Consider the following 24,422-nt stretch of genomic DNA (forward strand, 5'->3'; position numbering starts at 1 on the left):
CATCACATGGCCCCTCTTGGGCCCATCCAAACAGTCAATAACCATAATTTGAAAAATTACAATTTAGTCTCTACAATTAACTGTTTTGCAAAAACTACCCAAATGAGCTCTAAAAATTCTAAAATTTTGTCCCGCGGTTGTTAGCAATATTATTAAGCTAATGTGAAAGTAATTATAATTTTTTAACCTACCATAAATATTTTATAGATTTTTAATAGTAATCAAGCACTAGATAATTAAGAAAAGTAAGGTTCGGGTTTACCTATGTCAATTCCAACCTTGGGGACGCGTCCGAAACGTCTGAAAATAGTGGGGTAGCCTATAATTTCAACCTCATTCTGAAACTTTTTTTGTAACCTGCCTGCCCAGCTCGAAATTGCAGACCTGAGCAACTATTGAATTTTCGCAAATTAAAGGTATCTACACGAAGTCCACAATACTAAGGGTTAGACTAAATATTTATATTTATATATAACATAATTATTTAAAAATTAAAGGTGTTACATTATTCATTCTGGAAAGAGGGGAAATCTTGAAGGTAATTGTGTTATGCCTTATTCATTCTGCTTTACTTCAGATAACATATTCATCTTTAGTAATTATGTCATCCCTTTCTCACTCACAAGCCTGAGTTGTTTGCGCCAAAACCAATTGTGTTATCATTCTCCATTATACTCACAACATAATTGGAGAGCTTTGCCAGCATCACATAAAGCTTTGAGTGCTTTATGCCTTTAGCCACTACCAAGGAATCTTTAATTAGTTTTCATTATCCATTTATGAAGTGTTGCAGAAACCTTCATCATTGAGTTTGCCTCTAGATATCAAATTTAGTCCCCAATCTGGAATATGCCTAACATATTTTAAGACTAGCCTTATGTCATTCCCCATATCAAGCAAACATTTCCTTTGCCAATAAACTTTTACAAATTATCATTTCCACTTTTAGCGACACTAAAATCTCCTGGTGTGTAAGACAAGAATAACTCTTTTCAAGATGTGTGGTGTGGATGTTTGCACCATTGTCAATCACCCAATTGGTTTCATAGGTCATCAAATTGACTATATCATCATCATACACAACACCAAACTTAATGACAACATTTGATCATTCATCATCACTACTATCATCTTTTCTCACTTCCTTGCCTTTGTTCATTTCTTGATCAATATTTCTTGAACTTTCAGCAAAACTTTTTAATGTGTCCATTTTTCTTGCAATGATGGCATTCAACATTACATATTTTTTTGACTTTACTCTAGTATTATTTTTAGGCTTCGAACTCCTTAACTAGCTCCTTCCTCCAGAATTTATAATTAAAATGTCTAATTGTGATGAAGAGGTTGAATTTTGTGATCTCTATCTCATCTCTTTATTTAGAACACTGCTATTGATGCATTCCATACTTATTGCACCATTTAGTGCAGAATTTGTAAGTGATACTGTAGGGACCTTAATCCGGGGCCATTACTGATACTAGAACTTAGGTCAATATAAGGCTCCTTAAACCCGTAATAAGCCTAACTTACACTAAAATCTCATAATTCTCATTTAAGGCCCAATATTGCACATATAAATACTTTATTAAATATAAAATATAATTAAAATTCTTTTCTATTACAAAACACCAAGTGCAAAACACAGTAGCAAAATAACAAAATTACATGTCATCTCAAAAAGAAGTTCTACAAAATGCACATATATCTTTAAGCAAAATTGAGGCAATATCATCTGGGAATCAACTAGCAAAATTCGCTGACTATAACTTCTGTACCTGTCCCTAAAGGGAACACAAAGAAATGGGTGAACTGTGGGCTCAATAAGTAAAAGCCTACTTAAGAAAAATAAAACATTTAATAAAGAATTTAAGTGAAGCATATGAATATGCAGCAGTAACATATGATTCATAGCACAAACACATCAAGGTAATTCATGTCACCTATTAAACATAAAATATAATTAAAATTCTTTTCTATTACAAAACACTAAGTGCAAAACACAGTAGCAAAATAACAAAATTGCAAAACACAGTAGCAAAATAACAAAATTACATGTCATCCCAAAAAGGAGTTCTACAAAATGTACATATATCTTTAAGCAAAATCGAGGCAATATCCTTTGGGAATCATCTAGCAAAATTCGCTGACTATAACTTTTATACCTATCCCTGAAGGGAACACAAAGAAAGGGGGTGAACTGGGGGCTCAATAAGTAAAAGCCTACTTAAGAAAAATAAAACATTTAATAAAGCATTTAAGTGCAAGCATGTGAATATGCAGCAGTAACATATGATTCATAGCACAAACACATCAAGGTAATTCATGTCACCTATGGCTTCCCTACCATTTCATAGTCATCCTCATATGTCCAAGATGCCCAACCCATTATAAGTGCTCCTCAAGACTTCCTCTTACCATATCATATCAAACAATAGGGCTGAAAACACATAATTTCCTTACCCAGATTCCCTAGAGCCAGAGACATAGAATTGCCTTGTCCAGGCATACCATAGCATAAACATAGTGACCTTATAATGTATGCATGTCAAATTCTTTGCTTTACTTTACTTTCCTTTCCCAATGGAAACTACAACTAATTATGCATCATGTTCATGATATGCATTGCTAACCTATACAATTAACTATGCAATTATAATTAAGATACATTACATAACTACCTTGATGTATAGATGTGCATGGAATATGTCAAAGCAATTTAATAATTCAATTAAAAACATTTTAAGTAGGTTCTACTCACAGATTGGTTAACCCTTTACTATTATTGGATTTGCTAAGGCTGCTAATACTATTGGTTGCATTGACCTATGTTGAAATACTAACATGTTATTAGTCATTGATAATTAATTAACTTAATTATCCTATCAAAAATCCAGTAATCTTCGCTATAACTAGACCTACCTTTCCTGCAAAGTAAACTCAAACATAGGTTCTCAAGCTCGCAACAACAATATAATGCCCAGCCAAAAGCAATCCTAATCTAAGTCTAGTAGCTTAATTCTCTACTTAGGGTTCCTAACTACTCTATTGTCTAATTATCCTTGTTCTTTCTTTAGAAAATTATAAAAATATTCATGGAAGTCCTTTGCAATGTTCTCATGTTATTACAAATCATTTTACATAATTATTTTTTGCTAGGAATTTTATAAATTAATTAGAGAACCTTAACTTTAGTAAAACTGCCCAAGCTGAGATTGGGCTTACTAATTCCGATTTTGCTACCTAGAATATGTCCAAAATATCTAACAACCCTAGGATTGACTGTTAACACAACCGTGTTCAGGTTAACCCACCTGGTGTCCAAATTGGGTCGAAAAGTTAGTTCAAGTGTCGAAAGGGTATCGTCAACTCAATTGTATCTCAATGAAGCCCAAATGGTATTAATAATTATCATATATTTATATTTAATAAATAAGGATTGAAAAGTTTCAAAAATCTAGCTGCACAACCTGGACCATTCGATGATCGCTTTTCCAAACTGTGTCTGATTAGAGCCGGATTGGTTCCATCTCGAAGATGCGCTGAGTTCATTGTTGGGCTCAGGTCGTAGATCCAACGGTCGAATTGTCCGTCATCTTATCAAAAAAGTTATTGCTCAAATTTTCTCTTTTCTTCTTTGAAAAGCGTGTTTTTAGTAAGGATAATGATAACCATCACTCCAGGCTTACCATCCTCTAATGAGTTAGTTGGGCCAAGTATTTGACCATGTTGTGGCTAGTTGATGGGAATCTGATGGTGAGAATGCAACAACATCTTTCTCCCCCTTCCAAGGTCATTCCTCCCATTTTCAAGCTGCTAAACAGCTGCTTGACATTGCCGAAGCTTGCTTGATGTCACTGGTTCGCAGGTAGCTCGCCTTTGGTCTAGGCTTATGGCCAAAGAAGGAAGGCAGCAGGGTTGGGGGGTTCTTCTTTGTAGCTTTTGTGTTAAGGAGAGGGAAAAGTAAGGGTGTACAATGAAACTACTAAATCGATAAACCCAATCAACTCGAATGAATCTAAATTGAAATTAATAGTTTTATACATTTAAATATTAGTTATGGATTGAAAATAATTATAAATTGAATTTTCGATTTAGGTTATGAGTTAACAGGGTAAAAGTTTAACCCAAACCAAATGTGTGTGTGTGTGTGAGTTAGGGGTGTGCAGTTTTCGGTTTAAACCGAAAAACCGAACCGAACCGATTAATTCGGTTCAATCGGTTCGGTTTTAAAATTTAATCGGTTCGGTTCGATTTATAATTTTGATAATTTTGGTTAATCGGTTTGGTTCGGTTATTTTCATAAAAAAAACAAAAAAACCGAACCAAACCGAAATTATTAATATATATATAGGAAATAAAAAAAATCGAATCAAATTGAATCGAACCGAACCGAAATCAAAGAAAACCGAACCGAACCTAAAGATTTTTTAGTTTTGATTTCTAATTTTTTTTTTTTTTTTTTTATGTTTTTATTATTTAGATTTAATGTTAAAAATATGAAATTTTATAAATTTCGGTTTGATCGGTTTAAAACCGAATCGAACCGAAATTTATCGGTTCGATTCGATTCGATTTTCTATTATTAATCGGTTCGATTCGGTTTTTAAAATTTTCGATTTTCGATTTTCGGTTTTATCGGTTCGGTTCAGTTCGGAACCGAACCGACCGTTTGCACACCCCTAGTGTGAGTGTGAATAACCTTATTTCATTTTTTGTTCTTATTTACTGAATAATACATTTTGAATTATTTTTTTTTTTTAATAAGTGTATGATAATATTTATATGCTAAGGTTCAATAAGAGTTGAATTATAAAAGCCTAAAAATTATTAAAAGAAGTAGAAAGCGTGAAAACCTAACCCAACCCGCATAATGTCAAAACTGAACATATGTGCTTTTATAATGAATTTGTTGGTTTCAAATTAAATATTGTCAAAACTGACGTCAGTTTTGGTTTGGCAAAATACAGTGAACCTTCCCAAACTGATTCATGTGCAGCCTAAAATATATATATGTTTCTAAAATATTATAATAGTTGGGTTTAAATAAAATAACAACAACTATAATACAAGTTTTAATTTAACCTGTAATTTAAACTAAAACATTACTTAATCCAAAAACATCATAATATTATAAAAAGATGAAAATCTATTTTTTTTTCATTTATTATTTACTTATTAATCTTTAGTAGTCAGAAATATGTTAAATATTCCGTCTTTAGACGGATATTCTGAGAAGCTTCCAAGAAGGGTATTGCAGATACCTTCAAAGTCTCCCAAAACTTTAGTAAAGAAGCAAGCACCATAAGAGTGAGCACTTCATTGTCAAACTTTATAACCATTCTTGACAATTGATTCATGATCCGTTACTTTTCATTCAAGTGATTTGCTACAAAAGTACCTTCATAATATTTCACTTGCATAAATTTTGTGAAATAAAATAATTTGTTGTTTCTAGTGTTTCAAGCATACAACTTCTCAAGTTTGTTCCATAGCATCCAAACATGAGTCTTATTGCAAATTTAAATGTACACACTATCTTCGATAGTGTTGGATGAAGCCACACACTCGCTCATGCTTAAATGCTCATTTATCATTGTTTTGTCTTTAGGGTAAACATTGATAAATGCAATTTCATCACAAACAAGAGATCCTTCATCGTGTTTCTCCATATGTGGTAGTTTGTGCCATTTAAATTGATTATCTTATTTGTCTTTGCCTCTAATTCTGTAGTACTACAAGAACCAGTAGCTTTGATACTACTTGTTAGGGAAACACCATAATTTAAGTAGTGGAAATTAAATATTACTATAATAATTAATAAATGGCACACAAATCTTAATGTGGTTAACTTAAATTTAGGCTACATCCACGGGCCAAACACCTATTAATACTTTCACTGTTAAAAGTAGTAGGCACAAAGAAAGTCTTTACAAATGAGATCTACCCAAAATGTTTCCTAAAATATCCACAATAATTTCCTTACTATTTTTGCCACTACCATTTTTAGGAAAAAAAGGTTCTAAAAGCTCACAAAAAAGCTCTCCCTCAAAATTTAAAAGCTATAAGCTTTGGATTTCTCTCTATAAGAATTTGAACACAGAGGAAGAACCCCATGGTTGAGGAACCCACACTCAACAACCTATCATGAAATTAAGGGAAGAAAAAAAAGAAAAAGAAAAAGAAAAAGAAGAAGAATACAAGAGATAGAAGAGAAGTAGAAGAAAAACAAAAAGAGTAAGTTGATATAGAAGGAAAATGAAAATTTTGTTATATTATTCAATGAATGTAACAAGACAATGTATCTCATATATACTTTCTTTATATAATTTTTCTCTCATTTTCTGTTACAACTAATTATTCAACTAACTTCCCTTTAACTCATCTCAGCTCCACAATGAATTTAGTGTGCATACTATCATCATGAGAATAGGAATATATCAACTAAAAAAAAATAATTAATTAATTATTCTACACAATATCTAAAAATCAACTAAAAAAGCTTGAGATTTTTTTATAAAAAAATTTAAATATAAATCCCATTCAAAAGCAAAAAAAAATTACATTAAAAGAAAATTAATATTTTATCATTCAGAATCAAATGAATAAAAAAAATTAATTATATATCAATTAGATTTCAAAATACATAACAAAATATCACAAAAATAAATATTCTCAACGTAATTCTTCATAAGGTTTAAGAACTTTAAGGGCGAATTTTCTTGCCTTAGATATCCCTTCTCTGAATTTTAGTTTTGGATTGTCGTACAAATTTGGGATTAGCCTCTTTGGTATATAGTAAAAGATTGGAATGAGTCAAGACGTCTTCAGGGTGTATGCATGAAGTATACTAAGGCCCCATTTGTTTGATACATAGATATTTTTTGTAAAATAAATGAAGCCTTAGTTTAAAAATAATTTTATAGGAGTCTGGTCATTATTTTAATAGATTACCACATTTTTTTTTATCAAAATTTGCTAAAAATAAAATGTATATGTAACCCATTAATCAACATAACAATTCCACATATCTAATAATTAATTTATTCAATTATACAACCCATTTTATTTTTCAGAACTAAATATAATTCATGTTCCAAATTAGTGGCAAAACCTTATTTAAAAAAAATATTGATTTTTAATTAATATTCAACTCAACTAAGCCTTTATCCCAAAAATTTGGGGTCGGCTATATGGATTCGCTTTCTCCACTCTAAACGATTTTGGGTTAAATCCTCAGAAATGCGTGATGTTTCTAGGTCATGTTGTACTACTCTCCTCCAAGTCAATTGAGGTATACCCATTTTTTCTTTCTATCCTCTAACCTAATATGCTCTACTTGTCTAACTGGAGCCTCCATATGTCTACGCTTCAAATGACCAAACCACCTCAATCTCCCTTCTCTCAACTTATTCTCAATTGGTACCACTCTTACCTTTTCTCTAATACTCTCATTACGGACTTTATCTAGTATAGCATGGCCACTCATCCACCTTAACATTCTCATCTCTGCAACTCTTATCTTAAATGCATATGACTCCTTTAGTGCCTAACACTCACTACCATATAACATAGCCGGTCGTATGGTTGTATGGTAAAATTTTCCTTTCAACTTATTGGGAATCTTGCAATCACATAAAACTCCCGTGGCACGTCTCCACTTTAACCATCCGGCTTTAATCCTATGACTAACATTCTCCTCACATCCCCCATCTACGTAAAGGACTAAGCCGAGATATTAAAGTGATTACTTTGGGACAGTACCACTCCATCCAAACTAACTCCTTCCCTATCACCAGTTTGGCCTTCACTGAACTTGCAATGCATGTATTCTGTCTTCGTTCTACTTAACTTAAAGCCCTTTGACTCTAGAGTACTTCTCTAAAGCTCTAGTTTTCTATTAACTCCTTCTCGCGTCTCATCTATCAGAATAATATCATCCGCAAACATCATGCACCAAGGAATACTCTCTTATATATGTTTCGTCAATTCATCAAAAACTAATGTAAAAAGGTAAGGGTTTATAGCTGATCCTTGGTGTAATCCAATTGAGATCAGAAAATCTCTTGTGTCCCCTCCCACTGTGCGCACAATAGTAGTTGCTTCTTCATACATATCTTTCAACACTAGTATGTACCTAAAAGACATCCTCTTTTGTTCTAACACATTCCATAAGACATCTTTTGCAACACTATCATAAGCCTTCTCCAAATCAATAAAAACCATGTGTAGATCTTTCTTCACATCTCTATATTTCTCCATCAAGCTTCTAATGAGAAAGATCGCTTCCATAGTTGAACGACCGGGCATGAAGCCAAATTAATTGAGAGAGATAGAAGTATCATGATGTAGTCGATGCTTCACAACTCTCTCCCACAACTTCATAGTATGACTTATGAGTTTAATTCCTCTATAGTTTGAGCAACTCTATATGTCTCCTTTATTTTTAAAAATAGGTACTAAAATACTCCTCCATTCATCAGGCATTTTCTTTGAGTTTAGAATCTTATTAAATAATTTAGTTAACCAAGCCACTCCCATATCTCCCAAACACTTCCACACTTCAATTGGTATTCCATCTGGTTCACAGGCTTTACCTACTTTCATTCTCTTAAGTGCTTCCTTTACTTTTAAAGATCTAATCCTTCAAGTATAATTCACATTCTTTTTTATTATTCTATAGTCTATATTTACGTTATTACCATTTTGACTATTATTAAAGAGATCATTAAAATAATTTGCCCATCTTTCTTTAATGTCCTCATCTTTCGCCAAAACTTTTCCTTCTTTATTCTTAATGCGCCTAACTTGATTGAGATCTCGACATTTCCTTTCTCTCCTCCTTGCTAATCTATAAATATCTTTCTCTCCTTCTTTAGTTCCAAGTTTCTCATATAACTTTTCAAAGGCCTGTGCTCTTACTTGACTAATTGCCTTTTTTGCCTCTTTCTTTGCTATCTTGTACTGTTCATATGCTTCATTATTATCACATTTAGGTAATTTCTTATACCATTCCCTTTTTCTCTTCACTGCCTTTTGTACTTCCTCATTCCACCACCATCTCTCTTTTGAGGGTGGTCCATGTCCTTTAGACTCTCCAAGTACTTTTCTAGTTACTTCTCTAATCTTTGATGCCATTTGTATCCACATATCATTGGCCTCCATATCCAGCTTCCATGCTTTGGACTCGAGAAGTTCATTTTTGAACTTCACTTGCTTTACTCTTTTGAAGTCCCACCACTTTGTTCGAGCTACACTATTTCTTCTGACCTTACTTGAATTGTTCCTAAACTTGACATCCAAGACCACTAACCGATGTTGACTTGTTAAAGCCCTTCCTGGAATGACCTTGCAATCCTTGCATAGAGCTCTATTTGTTTTCCTAGTTAAGAGGAAGTCGATTTGGCTTCTTTATTGCCCACTTTTGAAAGTCACTAAATGTGACTATCTTTTTATAAAGTAGGTATTTGCTAGTATTAGGTCGTATGCCATAGCAAAATTCAGGATGCTTTTTCCCTCCTCATTTAGACTGCCAAAACCAAAACCTCCATGAACATTCTCATAACCTTGCCTATCACTTTCTACATGTCCATTCAAATCTCCACCAATGAAAATATTCTCTTTATTTGGTATGCTTTGTATTAAATCATTCATATCTTCCCAAAACCTTTGTTTATTCTCACTATCTAGTCCTATTTGTGGGGCATAAACACTAACTACATTTATTGTTTCTCCTTCTAGTACTAGCTTTACTAGTATAATTCTATCTCCTACTCTTTTCACAGCTATTACAGCGTTTTTCAATGTCCTGTCTATAATTATGCCCACTCCGTTCTTGTTTCTCTCCTTTCTAGTAAACCACAGTTTATATCCTAAATTACCCACTTCCTTACTTTTCTCTCCTAGCCATTTAGTCTCCTGAATGCAAGCAATATTCACTCTTCTCCTTTCCAAGGTATCCACAAGCTACATTAATTTTCCTGTAAGTGATCCAACATTCCAAGTACCGACCCTGATCCTCCTCCTATCCTGTTTCTTCCTAATTAGCCTCCTTCTATGATATCTTTTATTGTTTTTTATGTCTATCTTGTGTTCTGTTCCATTCTTTGTTCTACTATCTGTCCTATGGATTAACTTCTTTATCCACACGCATCCATGATGTGGGAACCCTTGCTCACTTAACATCACACCCGGGCGCCGATATGGTGCATCGCTTTCGGTGAATGCCCTACGCCCTACATATATTATATTTATAAGTAGGGAAGCTATTATTCAGATTCTACAACATTTTACAATGTGAGTTTCATAATCCTATCTAACACCTTACTTTGCAGTAGAAAAAAAAAACTTTTTAATGCACCATGGCAACAATTTAACCATTGCTAAAATGGTACAGTGGATATTAGAAACTGCCATAAGTCAGTGTCCAGAAGCTAACAGCTGCAGTACACATCCAATCCTTTCAAAGATAATGATTGATTGCTTGAAACCCAATTGTAGAAACTAATGATGTGAACTTATTTATAAGAAGCACTGAACTTATAAACCACTAAAGCGTCACTCAACATAAAATGATACCAGCTCCATAACAAAAAGCAAGCTTACCAAACAAACAAAAGTATTGCATATCACACTGATAGCATATGAGAACACTACTTTGGAATAAGATTTTGATGCAAATTTCAAAACATTTGAATAATAGTACTTAAAAATAATAGATAAGTTTATGACAACATAATTGAAAGTGTAACGCCCTCACTTTAGGTGGTCCATATATTCTACTATTCCGGTGACTAATGTCTGTCCGGACAGCCAGAATATCTGAAACTATATTTAAAGTAGAGTAAGGAGTTATAAATAACCTAAATCATGACTAAGAAAGATTAAGGAGAAATCAAAGAAGTGAAATGCAAAGAGGTTAAATAAGCCGAAACTCCGACGATGAGTAACCCTAATGGGAAGCGACTGTGAAGACAGTTGCCAACCCTAGATACGTGGAGAACCCTGTGAAATAATTATTTGGGACTTAAGTGAAGGATTATTGAGGTTTATATGGCAATAAAATGCCAAGAAAATGCAAGAAAATCCATGTCAATTGATACAGATAATTTTAACACGGTGAGCACTAAGAAGGGCATTTTGGTCATTTCACCCTTAGAGATGATTTTTGACCAACTTTTCCATTTAAGTAAGTGAGATTTATGTCATAAAATATGAATAAATATTGATGAAAATTTAATTAGAAATGAGTAAAAGAAAGAAGAAAGAAAAATAAAAACAAATGATAAGTAAAAGAAAGAAGAAAGAAAAATAAAAACAAATGAAATTTAATTCCAATTTATTACATAAGTATGATGTAAAAGTGATGCAATTAAAAATGTTAATCCAATCAAATTAGACAAGCCTAAGTATAAAAGATAAAAATGAAATAAATAAACCAAAATTAACATCATCTTCTACCTCCTTCCATGCTTGGCCGAAACCCCATTTGAAAGACCTCCACCATTTTTGATCTTGTGAGCTTAAATTTCTTCCTATTCTCACCCCAAAACTTATAATTTTCTTCACTAAAAATTCATACTACACCTTGAGGAAGCCTTAGGCAGCAAAAAATTTAAAGAGAAATTGAAGTTTTAACGAGCCAAAGATTGGTCAATTCAAGGTTAGTGCCAATTCTCACTCCCTTCTTTCTTTATTCTTTGTTAGGATCTTGATTTAAGGTAGAAATTGTTGAAAATGAAATAAAATAGACATGTAGAAGCACACATGAATTTTGGCAGCCATGAGTAGGGAAGTGTTTTGATGATTTTAATGGAATTAAAATTGCTTAGTGATGATCTTTGATGAGTACATATGGAGTAGAGCTTCAATTTCCATATGTGGTAGGAAATTGAGACATTAGGAATTAGGGTTTTAAATCAAAATTAGGGTTTTGTCAAATCGTTAATAAATTAGTGCTATTAGGGTCAATTAGTGACCATTTGATGTGGTTTGACCTTAAAATGGAATTGGTTATGGAATTGAATTGTGAATTGGATGAGTTGCCTTTATGCTAGAAATTCTGGACTTTGAGTCCAGTAGCTTTGGGCAGCCATAAGCAAAATTGTGTAGCTTCAATTGGTGTAAGGCTAATTAGAGATGAATCTAGGGACATAATGCCACATTTTTTTCATGAAGAGACACTGCCTAGAAAACCAACACAAAGTGACCTAAAATTGGCTTGAATCTGGATAACCAAAATCTAGACCTGGAAAAAACGACCATATGAATAGTGATTGTTCAAATGGGCATAAAATTACTAACCAAATGTTAGCTCATCAAAACTGCCAGAACCAAAACTGCCCAGAAAATTCTGGACATTGATTAATCCGGCCAGTTATGGTAAAAATGCCATAACTTGAGCTACAAAACTCCAAATGGAGTGATTCAAAAAGAGAATTAAAGTAGAGACATTAAGGAACACCTTTGATGGAGAAAAGTTAGTCAAAATCCCACTGTAAATTGGTCCAATGGAATAGTAAACTTAGATTGCAAAAATTAAAAATTTTGAAATGCTTCTAGGAAGACTTGAATTGTGGTTGACAATTAATTCCAACAACTTTATAAACCAAAATGTGGTTTTAGCATGTATTTGGAAATTGTGTTCCTATTATTTAGGGAATAATAAAAAATTAGTGTGAATAGTAACCATTATGATACAAAATGTAAAGAACAAATACCTAAGATACAAATATGCCCATGTATGCCTAGTTATGATTAGTTTGGATAGGTTAGCATGCCAATAGGGTTCTGACTATAGTACTGCTTATGGCTCTATGCCATTTCGTGATTTATAGTTTTTGGCCATATTATTATTCTTTGACATACATGGCTTTATGCCCGATTGATATTATGGCTTGTTAGCCATTCAGTTGCACACCTGGCAAACACTATGTGATCGATAGTGTAACGGTCCGAGGTACTTGGTACCCAATGCCAGTTTACCCATTTATCCAGTCCAGTCAACTAGTATAGGTTACTTGGGCAACTAAAATAAATCTTAAAATTTTACAAATAAGTAATAAAATGTAGAAACCAATAAATTAAATATAATCTAAATAATTATCAAAAAATACTTCCGGTATGGCATAATAATGTAATTTTTTTATTTTATATTTTATAGTTAGACATTAATTTTGTCATGTAAATTATGAACTCATATAATTATTTGCAAATTATATAAATTAATGAAATTTGAATATTTTATTTTTGAAATTGAGTATGATTTTATTTATGTATGGAATGAATGAATTAGTGAGTTTGAGATATTGAGATAAAGCATTGAAATTTTGAAAAATTTACATTATTGAGAATATTATTAAGATTTAAACAGGTGGAAAACTGTCAAATTGTGAATAAATTAGGGAAAACTCCATCGGTTTCTCTGATTGATTAATTTGACTTAAATTAATAAAAATTAACTGTGATTAGTAGGAAATGTAATAAGATAAGTTAAGGTGCTCCAGCACTGAGTGTGACATGCCTTGCTCTGTTACATTGTAGACGGGTGAGGGGTGTTACATTTAGTGGTATCAAAGCACCATTTAGACATTTTTGGACCTAGATAGAGTGCAAACCATGCATTGCATTTGTAAGAGTTGAGGTGACACTAATGCATATCTTTTTGTCTTTAGTTATTTTTGGTTAAGATATGGATTTGGCATCGCAGAGAGCCATTGAGGAAGAGGTGGAGAGTCATGCTCCACCCATGGCTAAAGCTAGAAGCAAGGGAGAACCTGCTCCACCAGTGCAAGAGGTACCTACACAGCCTCAGCAGGCACTATTCCAAAAAATGACAGAATTCTTTAGGTAGATGACTGGGGCTATTCCACAACCTCAGCAGCTACCACAAAAGTTTCATTTGGAGAAACTCAGAAAATACGAGGCTATAGATTTTATGGGTAAGAAAGAAGATGATCTTGCAATAGCCAAACATTGGTTAGAAAGGACAGAAAGGGTCCTTCATCAGCTTCACTGCACCCCGGAACATAATTTAGAGGGTGTTGTGTCCCTACTTCAGGAGGATGCTTATCAATGGTGGGACAAAGTATCAAGGGAGGTGCAACCAATTTAGATAACTTAGGATTTTTTCCTTGTGGAGTTCAGGAAGAAAAACATCAGTAATGTGTATCTGGAGGAAAGGAGGAGGGAATTTATCAGCTTGAGGTAGAGGCAGTTGTCTACAGCAGAGTATGAATGGAAATTTGTCAAATTGAGAAGATATGGAAGAGAAATAGTCCCCACTAAAGGTGAGAGATGCAGAAGATTTGAAGAGGGGCTAAATGACAATATTAAGCTACTCATCACAGCCCTGAGGATTACAGATTTTGCACAGTTGGTTGAGGCTGCACTGAAGGTTGAGAGGGTCAGAATAAATGAACAGAACAGAAGAGATAGGCAGCAAAAGAGAGGTTCAGGTCAGACTAGTTCCTCCTCTACACCTAGTAAGAAATTCAGAGGTCCTCCGGCTCAGGGCCATAGTCAGACACAGAGTTAGGGCCAGTCCCAAAGGCCCAATTCTCAATTTGCACCTAGGAGAGGTCAGTCCACACCATCAGTGGGCAACTCTCTAGGGACGATGTTTAGGGGACCAGCCCCAACAGTTTCTTCAGCGTGTCCACACTATCATAAGTGGCACAGAGGTAAGTGTTGGCGATTGACTGAGGGGTGTTTCTAGTATGGGTCTACTGAGCATCAAGTGAGAGATTGCCCATGGAGAAATATTATAGCTACTCCAGTACAAGCAGATAGACCTGCCCCTGCAGCTCAAAGGGATAGAAGACCGGGTAAATCTGAGGTAGCTGGTACTTCACAGAGGCCTACATCAAAATCAATTGAGAGGCCAGAGGCAAGGGCACTAGCCAGGGCCTATGCTATGAGAGCTCAAAAGGAGCAGGATGCTTTGGATGTCATTATGGGTACGTTTCTACTCTATAACATACCTATGCATGCATTGGTGGATCCAGGATCCACTCATTCTTACATTTGTATTAAGTTGCCCATAGAAAGGGGAATTCAAGTAAAGGAAAGTGACTAAGACATCCTAGTCACTAACCCACTAGGCCACAATATAGTGGTAAATAAAATGTACAGAGGTTGCCCATTGAGGATTCAGGGGTATGAGTTCTCGGCAGACCTAATTGAATTACCCTTCCACAAGTTTGATGTCATCCTTGGGATGGATTGGCTATCACATCATTAGGCAATAGTTGATTATAAATTGAAGAGAATTACTTTGAAAACTCGTAAGAATGAAGAGATTATAGTTGTGGGTGAAAGGACAGATTTCCTATCCAATGTCATTTCAGCTACTGCTGTAAGGAGACTGATCAGGAAGGATTGTGAAGCCTATCTGGCACATGTTGTTGATAACAGAAAGGCTGGGTTTAGTCTCCGTGACATCCCCACTGTATGCGTTTACCCTGATGTCTTTCTTGAAGAGTTGCCTAGTTTGCCACCAGAAAGGGAAGTAGAATTTGCCATAAAGGTAATGCTGAGTACAGCGCCGATCTCAATTGCTCCTTATAGGATGGCACCTACTAAATTAAAGAGTTGAAAATCCAGTTACTAGATAAGGGGTTTATACACCCCAATGTCTCATGGGGAGCTCCAGTGCTATTTGTGAAGAAGAAGGATGGGACCTTGAGACTGTATATAGATTACCGACAGTTAAATAAAGTAACTGTGAAGAATAAGTACCCATTACCCAAAATTAATGATATGTTTGATCAATTGAAGGGAGCAGGTATATTTTCTAAGATTGATCTCAAGTTAGGGTATCATCAGCTGAGGGTAAAGGATGCATATGTGCCTAAGACTGCATTCAGAACCCGGTATGGGCATTATGAATTTCTGGTGATGCCGTTTGGTTTGACAAATGCACCAGCAGCTTTCATGGACCTTATGAACCGTATCCTTCATCCATAATTAGATCAATTTATAGTGCTCTTTATTGATGACATTCTGGTGTATTATAAGAACAGAGAAGAATATGATGAACATTTGAGGATTGTTCTACAGATCCTCAGAGAAAAGAAACTATATGCTAAGCTGTCCAAGTGTGAATTCTGCCTGAATGAGATTGCTTTCTTTGGAAACATAGTATCAGCTGATGGGATTAGAGTAGATCCCAAAAAGATTAAAGCTATAATGGAATGGAAGCCTCCCAGGAATGCAACTGAATTTAGAAGTTTCTTAGGGCTAGCTGGGTATTATAAAAGGTTTGTGAAGGGATTTTCTCTGATAGCTGCTCCACTGACTAATTTACTGCATAAGAATGTAAAATTTGACTAGAATGACAGGAGTCAAGCTAGTTTTAAGAAGTTGAAGGCTATATTGACAAAGGCACCAGTGTTAACATAGCTAGTATCTAGGAAGAATTTTGTGGTCTACAGTGATGCTTCTCATAATGGGCTAAGGTGTGTTCTGATGCAAGAAGGAAAAGTGATCGCCTATGCTTCCAAACAACTAAGGCCACATGACAAGAACTACCCTACTCATGATCTGGAGTTAACAGTAATTATCTTTGCATTGAAGATATGGAGGCATTACTTGTATGGTGAAAAATGCTACATATACACAGACCACAAAAATTTGAAATACTTGCCAACCCAGAAGGAGCTTAACCTTAGACAGAAGCGATGGATTGAGATCCTGAAGGATTATAATTGTGTGATAGATTATCATCCTGGGAAGGTAAATGTAGTTGTTGATGCTTTGAGTAAGAAGTCTATTGCAGCTTTGAGATCATTGAATGCCTGTTTGTCCTTAGCTCAAGATGCAGCTATTTTGGCAGAGTTGCAAGTAAAGCCAAACCTGCTACAACAGATATAGGAGGCACAGAAACAAGATGAGAAATTGGTGAACATCATGGGCAGAATCAAAGAGGGGAGAATTAAATATAAGCTGAAAGAAGATGAGAGTTTGTACTACAAGGGAAGAATGTGTGTACCAGATGATGAAACATTGAAGAAGAATATTTTGGAAAAGGCACACAACAGTGTTTATGTTATGCACCCAGGAAGTACTAAAATGTACCATGACTTAAAGCCTCATTACTGGTGGCCTAGTATAAAGAAGGATATAGCTGACTATGTGACAAGATGCTTGACATGTCAGCAAGTCAAAGCAAAGCACCAAGTTCCATAAGGTTTGTTACAGCTTATAAACATACCTAAATGGAAATGGAATTGGGTCACCATAGATTTTGTTAGTGGTCTACCTCTCACCCAGAAGAAACATGATGCAGTATGGGTGATAGTAGATAGATTAACAAAATCAGCATATTTTCTGCTAGTCAGAACTGACTATTTACTGGAGAACCTAGCAGAGTTGTATATCAGTGAGATAGTTAGACTACATAGAATTTCAATTTCCATTATATCTGATAGAAACCCGAGATTCACATCTAGATTTTGGAAGAAGTTGCAAGAAGCCTTGGGTACACAACTCTATTATAGTACGGCTTTTCATCCTCAAATGAATGGACAGTCAGAATGGGTGATTCAGGTAAACCTTAAAACTTATTGAATTATTATAAATATTAAATATGTGATAGGTGCTTGAGGATATGCTGAGGAGTTGTGTCATAGAGTTTGAGGGAAGTTGGGACAGATACCTCCCATTTGCAGAATTTGCTTACAACAATAACTACCAAGTTAGTATTCAAATGGCTCCTTATGAAGCCTTATATGGGAGGAAGTGTAGAACACTGCTGTGTTAGATAGAACTTGGTGAGGACAAGCTTGTGGGGCCAGACCTAGTGAAATAGACTGAGGAGAAGGTGAAATTGATTAAAGCCAATTTGAAAGTTACCTCAGACAGACATAAGTCCTATGCTGACTTGAAGAGAAAAGATATAGAATATGAAGTTGACGACAAGGTATTTCTCAAAGTATCACCATGGAAGAAGGTATTGAGGTTTTGGAGAAAGGGTAAGTTAAGCCCTAGGGTCATTGGCCCATATGAAGTCATTGAACGTGTCGGCCCAGTAGCCTACAGGCTAGCTTTACCCCCAAAGCTGGACAAGATCCATAATGTGTTTCATGTGTCTATGTTGAGAAGATACCGATCAGACCCTTCACATGTCATATCAATGGAAGAAATTGAAATACAACCAGATTTAACAAATGAAGAGGAACCAATATGGATCCTGACTCAGGAAGTGAAAGAATTGAGAAATAAGCAGATTCCACTAGTGAAAGTGCTTTGGAGGTACCATAATACCAAAGAGGCAACCTGGGAAAGTGAAGAGACAATGAGGCAACAATTCCCTCAGCTGTTTACATCAGGTAAATTTTGAGGACGAAATTTTAATTAGAGGGGAAGAGCTGTAACGCCCTCACTTTAGGTAGTCCGTACATTTTACTGTTCCAGTGAATAATGTCTATCCGGACAGCCAGAATGTCTGAAACTATATTTAAAATAGAGTGCGGAGTTATAAATAACCAAAATCATGACTAAAAAAATTAAGGATAAATTAAAGAAGTGAAATGCAAATAGGTTAAATGAGCTGAAACTCTGGCGATGGGTAACCCTAACGGGAAGCGACTGTGAAGACAGTTGCTAACCCTAGACCCATGGGGAACCCTGTGAAATAATTATTTGGGACTTAAGTAAAGGATTATTGAGGTTTAGATGGAAATAAAATGCCAAGAAAATGTAAGAAAACCCATGTCAATCGATATAGACAATTTTAACTCGGTGAGCAGTAAGAAGGGTATTTTGGTCATTTCACCCTCAGAGATGATTTTTAACCAACTTATCCATTTAAGTAAGTGAGATTTATTTCATAAAATATGAATAAACATTGATGAAAATTTAATTAGAAATGAGTAAAAGAAAGAAGAAAGAAAAATAAAAATAAATGAAATTTAATTCCAATTATTACATAAGCATAATGTAAAAGTGATGCAATTAAAAATGTTTTGCCAATCAAAATTAGACAAGCCTAAGTATAAAAGATAAAAAGGAAATAAATAAACCAAAATTAACATCATCTTCTACCTCTTTCCATGCTTGGCTGAAACCCCATTTGAAAGACCTCTACCATTTTTGATCTTGTGAGCTTAAATTTTTTCCTATTCTCACCCCAAAACTTATAATTGTCTTCACTAAAAATTCATCCTACACCTTGAGGAAGCCTTAGGCAGCAAAAAATTTGAAGAGAAATTGAAGTTTTAACAAGCCAAAGATTGGTCAATTCAAGGTTAGTGCCAATTCTCACTCCCTTCTTTCTTTATTCTTTATTAGTATCTTGATTTAAGTTAGAAATTGTTGAAAATGAAATAAAATAGACATGTAGAAGCACACATGAATTTTGGCAACCATGAGTAGGGGAGTGTTTTGATGATTTTAATGGAATTAAAATTGCTTAGTGATGATCTTTGATGAGTACATATGGAGTAGAGCTTTAATTTCCATATGTGGTAGGATATTGAGACATTGGGAATTAGGGTTTTGAACCAAAATTAGGGTTTTGTCAAATTGTTAATGAATTAGTGCTATTAAGGTCAATTAGTGACCATTTGATGTGGTTTGACCTTAAAATGGAATTGGTTGTGGAATTGAATTGTGAATTGGATGAGTTGCCTTCATGCTAGAAATTCTAGACTTTGAGTCTAGTAGGTTTGAGCAGCCATAAGTAGAATTATGTAGCTTCAATTGGTGTAAGGCTAATTGGAGGTAAAACTACGGACATAATTCCACATTTTTCGTGGGGAGACTCTACCTAGAAAACTAACACATAGTGACCTAAAATTGGCTTAAATCTGGGTAACCAAAATCTGTACGTGGAAAAAATGATCATATGAATAGTGATTGTTCAAATGGGCATAACTTTGTGTAGAGAGGTCTAAATGACCTGATTCTTGAACCCATGGAAAGCTTAGACATAGTAGAACAACTTTCATGCAGAACAAAAACCCAAATTTTGACCATAACCTAATCAAATTGCTAACCAAATTTAGCCCATCAAAACTGCCAAAACCAAAACTGCCCAAAAAATTCTAGACATTGACCAATCCAGCCAGTTATGGTAAAAATGCCATAACTTGAGCTACAAAACTCCAAATGGAGTGATTCAAAAATAAAATTAAAGCAGAGACATTAAGGAACAACTTTGATGAAGAAAAGTTAGCCAAAATCTCACTGTAAATTGGTCCAATGGAATAGAAAACTTAGGTTGCAAAAATTGAAAATTTTGAAATGCTTCTAGGAAGACTTAAATTGTGGTTGGCAATTAATGCCAACAACTTTATAAACCATAATGTGCTTTTAGGATGAATTTGGAAATTGTGTTCCTATTATTTAGGGAATAATAAAAAATTAGTGTGAATAGTAATGTAAATAGTAACCACTATGATACAAAATGCAAAGAACAAATACCTAAGATGCAAATATGTCCATGTATGCCTAGTTATGATTAGTTTGGATAGGTTGGCATGCCAATAGAGTTCTGAATGCAGCAATGCTTATGGCTCTGTGCCATTTCATGATTTATGGCTTTTGGCCATATTATTATTCTTTAACATACACGGCTTTATGCCTGATTGATATTATGGCTTGTTAGCCATTTTGTTGCACACTTGGCAGACACTATATGACCGATGGTGTGACAGCTCGAGGTACTTGGTACCCAGTGTCAGTTTACCCGTTTATCTAGTCCAATCAACTGGTATAGGTTACTTAGGCAACTAAAATAAATCTTAAAATTTTACTAATAAATAATAAAATGTAGAAACCAATAAATTAAATATAATCTAAATAATTATCAAAAATACTTTCGGTATGACATAATAATATAATTTCTTTATTTTCAATTGTTTAGTTTATTTTTATATTATATTTGCATCACTAAGCTTTATGCTTAGCGCGTCGCTTTTTGCCATGCGTAGGTACTGGAGACCAGGAAAGAGAGCCCAATAGACCATAGACTAGGATTATTTTTTAGAGTCCAGATCTGCACATGAGTCTAGTGTCACCATCCTCTGCTGTGCATTTTGGTAGGACCGCTAGGCTTTATTAGTAATTTTGTATTTTGTAGTTAGACATTAATTTTGTTATGTAAATTATGAACTCATGTAATTATTTGCAAATTATGTAAACTAATGAAATTTGAATATTTTATTTATGAAATTGAGTGTAATTTTATTTATGTATGGAGTGAATGAATTAGTGAGTTTGAGATATTGAGATGAAGCATTGAAATTGTGAAAAATTTGCATTATTGAGAATAATATTAAGATTTAAACAGGTAGGAAACCGTCAAATTGTGAATAAATTAGGGAAAACTCCGTCAGTTTCTCTGATTGATTAATTAGACTTAAATTCATAAAAATTAACTGTGATTACTAGGAAATGTAATAAGATAAGTTAAGGCGCTCCGGCACCGAGTGTGACATGCCTTGCTCGGCTACACTGCAGACAGGTGAGGGGTGTTACAAAAAGTGTAACCAAGAAATTGATATTCTAAAAGGGTTTCAAAATTCAATGCATTAAAAATTTAAAACATTAGCAATTAATTAGAAACTTACATCTTTGTAAGAAGAGGCAAGAGTCATCATTATTGATTTGGGTAATCAAGCAATAGAACTTCAGGTCTATTAGGTGTGATAGTGTAACACCCCTTCCTAGCCCATGGATAGTATTGTCCGCTTTGGCCCACTGGACCTCACGGCTTTGTCCCTTGAACCCCTTCTTTAAGGCCCAAAAACACGCTATCCAGGTTAGAAGGCTTGCCACTTATATAGCTCATCACTTTCTGCTCTCTTTCTGATATGGGACTAAATTCATTCCTGCCCCCTTGCCAGCAAGCCATGTCCTACCGAAGGATCGCTCTCAGCTGGGTGCAGGATGTTGCAGGCCCACCAGCTTCTGCCTAGTTCATCCCTGAACCACATCGTACTGAGGGAGGTCAGCTCTAGTACCATATGTAACACCCCTTCCTGGCCCATAGATAGTATTATCCGCTTTGGTCCACTAGACCTCACGGCTTTGTCCCTTGGATTCCTTCTTTGAGGCCCAAAAATGCGCTATCCAGGTTAGAAGGTTTGCTACTTATATAGCCTATCACTTTCCTCTCTCTTTCCGATGTGGGACTCGGTTCATTCCTGTCCCCTCACCAGCGAGCCATGTCCTCCTAGAGGATCACTCTCAACTGGGTGCGGGATGTTACAGATAGAAAAGGCCTACCTAGTTAATGAGTACCTTATCGCAGTTTGCTAAACTTATATAATAGGAGAAGAAATGAATACTAAATTAATAAAAAAAAAACAAATTTTGGGAGTTAACATTGGGTTATGAAGCATGGATATAATGTGATGCACTATTAACACAGCACACAAAGGAGTTCCCAAATGTTCAAGTTGTGTTTATGCATGTATTAGAGAATCCAAAAAATTATTAAATAAATCCATACTCCATAATTATATATCCAGTGTTTCAATTCGTAAAAATTTCTAATTATCTTATTTAAAACAATAGGTAGCTCAAAAGCAATGATATATGGATGACGTTTAAATTGTTCAATTTGAAAATATATTGAATTAAGGGTATTTTGATTATTTTTATTATAATTAATAATTAAGTAGATAAAAATTAAGTTTTGTAAAATTTTAAGAACTAAATTATTGATTTTAAAAATATAAAAATTAAATTATAAATTTTACTAAATTTAAGGGACTAAATTTTACTACACACAAAGAATACAGTGTGTAGATGCATGAGGCTTCCTACATAGTGGGCTTTGAAGGCTGTCCAGAGCCTTCCTCTTGCACTGCAAGAAGGTTTTTATGCCCTTTGTTTTTAATTTGGGACCTCCAAAACATGTGCTCACACAAATGCAACATTAATATCTAAAATAGAGATGGGAAAATTGTTTCAATTCAATACCTTTGATGAGTAAATCGCATCAACAGCAATAGTTACACAACCAAATGTCAAAGGAGCTAAGAAAGCTAGAAATCTCTAGGGAAAAAAGAACATTAACTTGCTTGTTTGCCCAACAATTAAAAAGAGACCACAAATTAATAGAAGAAGAAGATGATGATGATGAGGATAAGGATGATGATAAATGTAATCTATCTTGAGAAAAAATACCTGATTCGAGTCTTTTATTGCACTCAGATATTTTCCATCTAATGAAACATTAGCAACTGAATTCAACAGATTCTCCCTGGGTATTCTCAGATAATTAAACCTAAGGGAAAAATAGATCTTGTAAATTGTCCTCATTTTCATTTGGGTAAAATAACAACTAACAAGAAAATGTGCGGAAAGTACCAGATTCGAGGATTATCAACACCAACAAGGGCAATTTTATGACCACAGTCAGCTATACGGATGTTAGGGCATATGTTTCCATCTGCATCCTTGACCTGAGCTATAAATGCATGGACTCCTTGAATCGTTTTTTAGAGGTAGATGAGAATGAATGTTTGCTAGAGGGTTTCATTTGCCATCGTCAGACAGAAAAAGGGGAAATAGAAATAGGAGGACAGTTATGTAATTTTACATATAAGCATCCCACTGTCCTCTGTGCACTCTTATTTTCTCTCTAATTTGGAAAGACAATACACAAAGGAAAATAAACCAAAATTTCCTTCCCTCAATTATTTTCTCACCTTTATCCAAACAGGGGAGAAGGTCTTATCAAAATTATTTTTCCTTGCTTATTTTCTTTCCCCTCCTTTTCCTCCTTTCCAAATAGGGTGTAAAGTGAATAAATTATTATTGTTAATACATTAAAAGTAAAGATGGTGGGCCCCTTTTCTTATTAATTGAGTGATTTTAAAAGGATATACAGGTTTACACTTTACAAGCATAAAACTGGAGAAAATGGGTCTGTTAGGAAAATTATTATTTAATATATATATTTTCAAGAAATTAATTTTTTAATTTTTATATTTTAAAAAATATATTATTTGATTTTTATATTTTATTTTTGTTAATTTTTTTTTAATTTTTCATTATTCATACTATTTAAATTATTATTTAATATCTCTATTTTAAAGAAATTAATTAATTAATTCATGTATCTTAAAAAATACTATTGTTTAATCTCTATATTTTAATAAAATTAATAAATTGGTTCATATATTTTAAAAAATTGCATTATTTTAAAAAATATATTCTTAAATAAAAATAAAAATTTTACAATACGGATACTAAATATGAATTTATATATATATATATATATATATATATATATATATATTTATTTATTTATTTATTTATTTAAAATTTTCAATCCCTTGGACATCATTCTGTGTTTTTTCTACTGGGAAGTAATTTTCTTTGATTACCTAGAAATTTAAGGAAACTAATTAACTTTTTAGTGTAATGAGCTTGTATTATTTTTATTAACTGTTGAAAATAAAGAGAGAATG

General features: G+C 34.1%; 1 long non-coding RNA gene across 1 annotated transcript; it reads right to left on the reverse strand.

Moving 5' to 3' along the window:
* Window positions 1-1,565: 1,565 nt before the first annotated feature.
* Window positions 1,566-23,646, reverse strand: LOC110640092 (uncharacterized). Its single transcript, XR_002492012.2, has 3 exons — window positions 23,317-23,646; window positions 23,134-23,233; window positions 1,566-1,781 (listed from the first exon to the last, which is right to left on the reverse strand). It is a non-coding gene; the product is annotated as an uncharacterized LOC110640092 (long non-coding RNA).
* Window positions 23,647-24,422: the final 776 nt, after the last annotated feature.

Source organism: Hevea brasiliensis, chromosome 7, assembly GCF_030052815.1.
Source record: "Hevea brasiliensis isolate MT/VB/25A 57/8 chromosome 7, ASM3005281v1, whole genome shotgun sequence".
Taxonomy (NCBI): domain Eukaryota; kingdom Viridiplantae; phylum Streptophyta; class Magnoliopsida; order Malpighiales; family Euphorbiaceae; genus Hevea; species Hevea brasiliensis.